Here is an 8,480-nt window from a genome sequence, read left to right on the forward strand (position 1 = left end):
ACCCTAATTGAACCGTGATCTACATGGAGCAGGTTGGTGTCCCTGGCTGAGAAATAATTACATTTTCTGAGAGAGATCTTTCATAATGGAAATATATTCTAGTTAAATATCCACTCTGACTTTTTGTTTCCAAGGCTTGGTATAAGGAGAGATGGTCTGGGGGGTGGGGAGGCTGGGAAACACACACACCCAGAGGTGCCCTGGGGTGGGGGTGGGGGCGCTCTGACCTTAAACAGGCAGGAGGATTTTTCTCTGAAACTGGAGGTTTTTAAGAAGAGATTGGACAAGCATTTGCCTGAAATGCTATAGGGTTTCCTGCTTCAACAGGGGGTTGGGCTAGAAGACCTCTAATATCCCTTCTAACTGTGTTATTCTGTTAGAAGCCATCCTCTTCTAGGTCAGACTTGAAGGACAAGAAGTCTGTTAGCCTGCTGAAACATTCCTTTCCATCACTGAAACAAATTATGCAACATCGTTTGCCATCCTTACAAAGCCAACCATCCCTGACCTTGGATGAATACGGCAGGAACATTTGAAGAACATTCAATTTTTGTTACACACAGAGACACACCGAAAACATGTTTTCCAACATAACTGCCTGTTCAACCAACGCAGTTTGTCCATCAGCATGCAGCTGAGGTGGTCTCACCGTATTTGGTCTCACCGTATTTCTACAGGGCTGAATCTTGCATGCAAATTATGCATGCAAAGTCAAGGAGCAGGCGACTAATAGTACAAATATCCAAAGTTGGGCCATTGAGATGAGCAATAAAGGTGCTCAGTGTACAGACCATTGAGTGCTTTAGGTTATCTGGGATCATTTCTGACAAGGAGCAAGATGCTTTGGTTCCAAAGTTCCTTGATCAAAATGTACATCATCTGGTTGCCTGTTGGCTATCGGGGGCTTTAATAGTGGGAATTCCAACTGCATGTCAAAATTTTGGGCTGATCACCATAAATCAGTATTCAGCTTTCCATTATGATTACACATATTCCTCAACTTAGGAACCCAAAGGAGCCAATTGTGGCCAAGCAAGACAGTTGTTATGTGTTTTGCCCCATCTCACATCCTGTCTTGGCCCAGTTGTTAAGGGAATCATGGGATCATTAAGTCAAGCTGGCTTCCCCCACTAAGTTTTGTTTGTCACAAGCCATCTGAGAAGGTTAAAATGTAGATCAAATATCCCCGGGACATTGCAACTGTCATAAATACATGCCAGTTGCCCAGTATCCAAATTCTGATCACATGACCATGGGATGGCGGGAACAGTCATAAGTGTGACAACTGGTCCTAAGTCACTTTATTTCAGTGCCGCAACTCAGTGGTGGATTCAAAAAATTTTTACTACTGGTTCTGTGGGCATGGCTTGGTGGGAGTGGCATGGCTTGGTGGGCATTTGGTGGGCATGGTAGGGGAAGGTTATTGCAAAATCATCATTCCCTCCTCACCCCACTAACCTGCTTTCCAGCTCCGTTCTCCTGTGCAGGGCAACCAAAGAAGACCCAGCCGATCAGCTGGGACTCAATGGGAGGCAGAGAAGAGATGGGGGCGGGGCCAGGCAGAGGCGGTATCTGCCGGTTCTCTGAACTACTCAAAATTTCCGCTACCGGTTCTCCGGAACTGGTCTGCTGAATATATCACCTCTTCCACAACTTCAAATGGCCTTGAAATGAACGTCAAAGACAACCTGTAATTCTGTGGTTTCTTTCCATCCTTTCCCAAGTCTCAACCATTCGCTTTTCATCGGTTTTCAGCCATGCTGCTTTTTCTGTTCTTAGCTGGTGACCTGAAAAAGAAACAGAAGCAGGAGGGCTTTTCAGCTGTGAGTCCCAGGTCTCACAACCCAGCGGGGGAAAGGTGAGAGCTTTGGAGAAGTCATTGGACCAGGAAGGCAGGTGCCTAAGTTGGAGATTTGCCCATAATGTTTGATTTTAAAAACTGATAGGAGTCTAGCTTGAACTGAAAGATAGAGTAAAATAATGGTTAACATGATGGACTGGGAGTAAGACACTCGGTTCAGATCCCTTCTCAGCCACTAAGCTTAACAGAATACAGAGGGGCCTTGGAGGTCTTCTAATCCAACCCCTTGCTCAAGTAGGAGACCCTATACTATTTCAGACAAATGGTTGTCCAATCTCTTATTTAAAACTTCCAGTGATGGAGCACCCGCAACTTCTGAAGGCAAACTTATTGAACGTCTTTGAAGCAAGCTTCATCTCCCAGTCTAACTCAGCTCATAGGGTTGAACAAGTTAGTTAGTTTACTTTATTGTCATTGCACCTCGTACAACGAAATCAAACACCATCTTCAGTGCACATCATGACTATGAAAATAAACACAAACACACATCCTTCACACTCCACACATTGAACCGAAAACCCCTGACAACGCACCAACACTGCACTATACAGTAGAATTCAAAAGAGCTGCTGCCCTGGGATAGAAGCTGTTTTTCAGCCTATTTGTCTTTGTTTTTATTATTCTGTATCGTCTGCCAGGTGGTAATAGTTCCAGAAAAGGATTCCCAGGATGAGATGGATCTTTGAGGAAGTTTTGAACTTTCTTAAGGCAGCAGGAGCTATAAAGCTCTTCCAAAGAGGGAAGAGGGCAACCAATGATCTTCTGGGCAATGACGTTAACCCTCTGGAGTGCTGCTCTATCTGCCACTGTACAATTGGCAAACCATACAGAGGTGCAGTAAGTTAAGATACTCTCTATGGTGCAGCGGTAGAAGGTCACCAGCAGTTTTTCATTCAGTTGTTGTTACGGTGAGGATAAAATGAGGGGAGATAACTTCTCCTCTCCTCTCCATTTATATCACCTCGAGCTTCCTTGATAAGTAGCTTTAATCATTCAGGAAGATTTCTTCAAAAAATAAGAGAGCACCAAGAAAGTGCACTTATGATTATGCTTAGTCATAAAACCTTTAAGCTAGCCAAAGTCTATCGTCAGAGATGTAAGGGGTGACTATACCCATGTTTAAGTCAGAACAAGGTCAAGGTTCCATCAAACATCCACACCCAGCATTAAGTTTCAAAGGTATTAATTAATCAGCAATTTGGGCTGGGCCTGACCTAGGGCTCAAGGAAATCACACAATCAAGCATAATACCTGTAGCTTCCTGGTAGGAGCTTTGCTGAATGTCATCCCCCAAGAAATCTCCATTGAGAAGCAGCCTTGAAGCCCTAAATCTTCTGCATCCAACACCCAAGCAACTTTGATTTTATCAGGTCTTTTTCTGCAGAGCTTCATTTCCCACTGGGTGCCTCCCTTACCTGCATTCTGAAGGGCTGGGGAGTTTGGTCTCAAGTTCCAGATCAAGATTGTTCATATCAAGATTGGGAACAATCGGCTGGCATCTCAATTGGTTCCTCTGCATTTGCCTTGATTTACTGTATGGTCAGCTTCATCGAGTCCAGAGGGGGTTGGACTAGATCAGTGGTCGCCAACTGGTGGGCCGCGGACTACTGGTGGGCCATGAGAAAATTTTGGTGGGCCACAGAGTAATCTCACCCCCAGAGCACCACCCCAAAGCAATTAATCCAGGCTGCATAGAAACACAAGGCTGCTCAGCCCACATGGCCCACGGGAACCCTCCCCACGCACTCATTCCTTACCTGGCAGACTTGTCTACTAAATTGCTATTTTTCCTTTTTCAGCTCTTCTGCTGTGCCGGGAGATTTAGATTAGCTAGGAAGTAGGAAATGGTTGGATTTCTTGCTTTCTAGTTAGTCTTTAGATCTTCGGCTCTGCTTTTAAGCACAGCCGAACCTCTCTCAGGACTGAAGTTTCTATTATTCAGTGCAGACTCACGGCAAGCAAATTTGAGAGTCTGAACTATCCGATGGCAGATAGATAGATCAATCTGCCTGCCTGCTTTGCCTGATTTTGGGTAAAAGTTGCTCTTTTTTGTAAAAAAATTCAATATTTATATAAATATTTATAATATTTACATACAAGCCATGCCCAGCCAGTCACATGACCACCAAGCCACACCCACAAATTAGGTCACACCCACAGAACCAGTTAGTGGTCCCTGGGGTCCAAAAGTTTGGCAACTCCTGGACTAGATGACCTACAAAGTCCCTTCCAACTCTGTAAATCTGTAAATCTGCAACTTACAAATCCATGTGGCTGCATCTATACTCTCAGCTGAGCTCAAACTCCATCAATATCATTATGGCTCAATGTGGTATGGAAACCCACTTATTTTGTTTTTAACCAGAACATAGATATTCCTCAATTACGGCCAGGTGCAAAATTGTGGCATAAAGGAGAGGATGGAGCTAAAAGCAGTCAATTCCTGACTGACTTCCCTCCCTTCAAAACACAAATACTGCTCCCGACTGGGTTGGCTTGCATTTGTATACTCAGATCTACGTCTGAAATCCTCCATCTCAGGAGTAGAATAGAAGCTATGTAGTTTTCAGTATTGCTCAACAGGAAGAAGTCAGAGATGGGGTGGCTTTTCAGCCTACTTTCCAGTCAAGAAAAGTCCAAAGCAGCCAAGTCTTAAAGCTAGCTTGAACTCAGGAATCAGCAGCTGGAAGAGTCACCTCCCCGAAGTTCTCCATATGCATTTAACACCAGGGGTGGGTTGCTGGGGGTTCACAGGGGTTCAGGAGAGGCCCTAGCTAAGATTCTGCACAGTTTGGAGAACCCCCAAATCTCACTCCTGGCTGGCCCCGCCCACCCCTCCCCTCCCAGGGGCCCCCACACGGCCTGTTTTGGATGCAGGTAAGTACAGGGTGTGTGCAGAGGCTTGGGGAGGGTGAAAAATGGGCCTCCCAGAAGTTCGGGAAGGCCAGAAATGGGCCAGTTTCTGGCCTCTGGAGGGTTTCCGGAGCCTGGGGAGGCCATTTTCACCTTCTGGAGGCTCGAGAAAAACCTCCAGAGCCTGGGGAAGGCAAAAACACCCCTCCCTGGCTATGGTGCAGGAGGCTGACTAGGCCACACCCACCATGGCCACGCTCACCCAGCAACAGGGCAGAGAACCCATTGCTAAAAATTTTGAACCCCACCACTGTTTAAAACCAAGGCTGCAGGCTGATCAGGAGCATGAATGAATGATCTGCTCACAACCTTTTCCTTACTAGGTTAAGCGGAATTGCATTTCTTATTCTATTTGCATCCGTGTCTGCAGATAAAGCAGATGCAAAGGTTACAAGAACCTATTCTGGAGATATGTCACCATTGAACAAAATCCCAAGGATGAACTCGCAGCCCCCCGCGTGAATATTTGATTAGCATATTCAGCACAAGAGCACTTGGACTGATTCTCTGCATCAAATTGACTTTCTGAATTTGCATCCAACCTCAGAGTCAAACTGAATGATTCAATGACCTTTCGCGACTACAAAGGAAACTGTGTGTTCAGAATCACATTAACCTGAAAATACAGTTCAAAAAAATTGAATTGGATTGATTCAGGGATGTGAACTGAAAATTCGAATCAAGTTTGACTTGATCTCCACACCCTTGCATAAAACCGTGAGCAATCTAATTTAACAGATCTCATTTCTTTTCTTCTTGTTGTAGACTCTGTTTGAGGGTCTAACAGAGCTTTTCACCTCCATCTACTCACAACAGAATACCCTATGCCTCCAGACTTGAAATTTTAGGCTTAGATAACTCAGAACTACGCCGCCTTCGGTCTGACCTAAGTGTAGTACATAAAATTATCCATTACAATGTCCTACCAGTCAATGACTACTTCAGCTTCAACCTCAACAATACACGAGCACACAATAGATACAAACTTAAGGTAAACCGCACCAACTGTACCTTGATTGCAGGAAATACAACTTCAGCAACAGAGTGGTCAATGCCTAGAATACTCTTCCTGACTCTGTTTTCTTCCACTAACCCCAAACACTTTAACCTCAGACTGTCTACTATTGACCTCACCCCATTCCTAAGAGGTCTGTAAGGGATGTGCATAATCACACCAACGTGCTTACCATCCCTGTCTTAATGTTCCCTTTTATTTGTATCTATTTCATGTATTTATAATCATGTTTATACTTATATATAGCCTCAAATGCATGCTTGACAAAAATAAATAAATTAAAATAAAATTTCTCTTCTGTTGTAAATGTTGATTTGGGCTTGAACATGTTTGAAACTGGAGAATAGCTAGGTCTTTTCTGGTGAAAAAGCCTGAAGGCACAACAAATGCTAGAACATTCAACGCATAATAGGCAATTAGATTCAGGTAGTCAAATGTGTTATTTAACTATGTTAAATATTACTTTTTAGAATATTTTCAAAAATGTATAGGAATTATTTGCTACATCAGATCATTTCCCTGACTGGACCATAATTTCAGCAGTGGGAATAAGCATAAGGTTTCAAAATACAGTTACACAGTTTTAAAAGATAGAATGGATATTGAAAATTTAAGCAAGAAGATTAGAATGTCCCCGGAGGGAGAAAAAACATTCTACAGGACTTCCCAAAGATAAATGTTTTCCTGATCAGAAAGCCAATGGACTAATTCTCAGTGTGCAAACCTGTATTTTAACTGTGGGACATAATAAGCAGGATGCCCTAATGTTAAACAGAAGGGCTGAGGTTTGCCCAAAAAGTTGTTAAAAAGGTGAAAAAAATATGGTAGGTCATATTCTTTCTTTTCTGTGTGTGTAGATGCAAAATTGCCATGTTTCTTAACTGTCATGGTTGGTTTTTTTTCCAGGCTAGGAGGAAAAGTGACTTAAAATGAATAGGTTTCACTGCTGACCTATAGAGTTGTAAAGGGCCAGGAAGAACATTAGAACTGAACTTGTAAATTGCTTTCGCTTAATGCTCCAAGTCTTAGTCCTGACCCCGGGTTATCCTTGCCACGGCTTGATGGGCTGGATAATCTTCTTCCCAACCTCCAGCTGCCCCACCCCATCCATCTCTTCTTTCTTCCCTGCCCCCTCACTGATTCCTACACACCCTGTGGGGCTCCCATTTTTTCCATGATTTGTGTTGTGTTTGTAAATCAGGAAAAAGATATTTCAGAGAGAGAACAGAATAAAGCCTAATGAGAATGATGGACTTCAGCCAAGGAAGATAGAGTTTCAGTTTTTCATTCAATCATGAAGCTTACGCGACGACCTTGAAGCAGGCTGTCTCTCTTTTCTCATTCTCTCTCCTGCTGCATAACAGGATTTTGTTGTTGTCTTTAATGAGGATAAAGTCAGAAAAAATGATCCTGAGTTTCACGGGGAAAAGGGTGGGGGCTACAGATGTAAATACTCCATAATCCATAAATACGCTGCAGTGACCCTTTTGTGATGAGAACGTGAACTGAGAATGTGGGGAATTGCAGAACCCTAAACATTTATTGATATGCCATAGTATTGATGGACCATCTACAGGTAAATCTCGACTTACAGCAGTTCATTTAGTGTCTGTTTGAAGTTTCAATGGCACTGAAAAAAGTGACTTATCACCATTTTTCATACTTATCATAATTGTGGCATCCCCATGGTCACATGATCCATAGAATGGAATGGAATAGAATAGAATGGAATAGAATAGAATAGAATAGAATAGAATAGAATAGAATAGAATAGAATAGAATAGAATAGAATAGAATAGAATAGAATAGAATAGAATAGAATCCTCTATTTTGCCAAGTGTGGTTACATACATAAGGAATTTGTCTCTGGTACAAAAGCTCTCAGTGTACATATGAACAACGGAGTGATAAGTCATAGATCATAAATCATAAGGTACAATCATAAATCATAAGATACAAACAATTGATAAATCATAATATATCTGTAGGAGAAGGTAGTAGGAAAGATGAGAAGTGAGAAAGATGAGAAGATGACAAAGATGACAAGGATAATAGCAATCCAGCCCTACTACGTGGGTAGATATCTTAGGCATAAGACAGTGCTATAGGAGTTCGGTGTTTAGCAAAGTGATGGCATGGGGGAAGAAACTATTACAAAAATTCAGAATAAGGAGGGAAAAGACTCAGTGGCATTATAAGTATGAGCAAAAGAACAATAAAGGCATGAAGAACCTATAGCCTTTAGATGTGGTTGAACTTTGCCTGCCAGCAGCTTCTGTCACTGTAGACAATGGTGAAAGCCGTTCAAAGTTGCAGTTCAGGGGAAATACATCCTCCCCTGGTAGGCAAATTAATTGATGGTTCTGCTTGCCAGAGAAGCAGATTACTAAACAATTTTTTTAATATGTCTCCAGCATGCAAAGATCAACAGTCACTTGCAAATTGGTAATAGCTTTGTACTGAAACATGCCAGGCACAGCTGAGGGCAGAATCTAGAATATACTACAGTTTGATACCATATGGCTATATAGGATAGGGTGAACCTGGAAAGAGATAAAATCTGTCCTATGATGTCTCAGACATTTCCTTTTTCTGTTTGAGAAGGTTGGAGAAATTGTTTTTTTTCCTCTTTTCTCTTGGAAATGTTTTTGAGCTTGGTTGTATCATGGAAGTGGTGAAGGTTGCTGCCAC

Source organism: Notechis scutatus, chromosome 11, assembly GCF_049901735.1.
Source record: "Notechis scutatus isolate UNSWTSFEM ecotype Mainland chromosome 11, rNotScu1.2, whole genome shotgun sequence".
Taxonomy (NCBI): Eukaryota; Metazoa; Chordata; class Lepidosauria; order Squamata; family Elapidae; genus Notechis; species Notechis scutatus.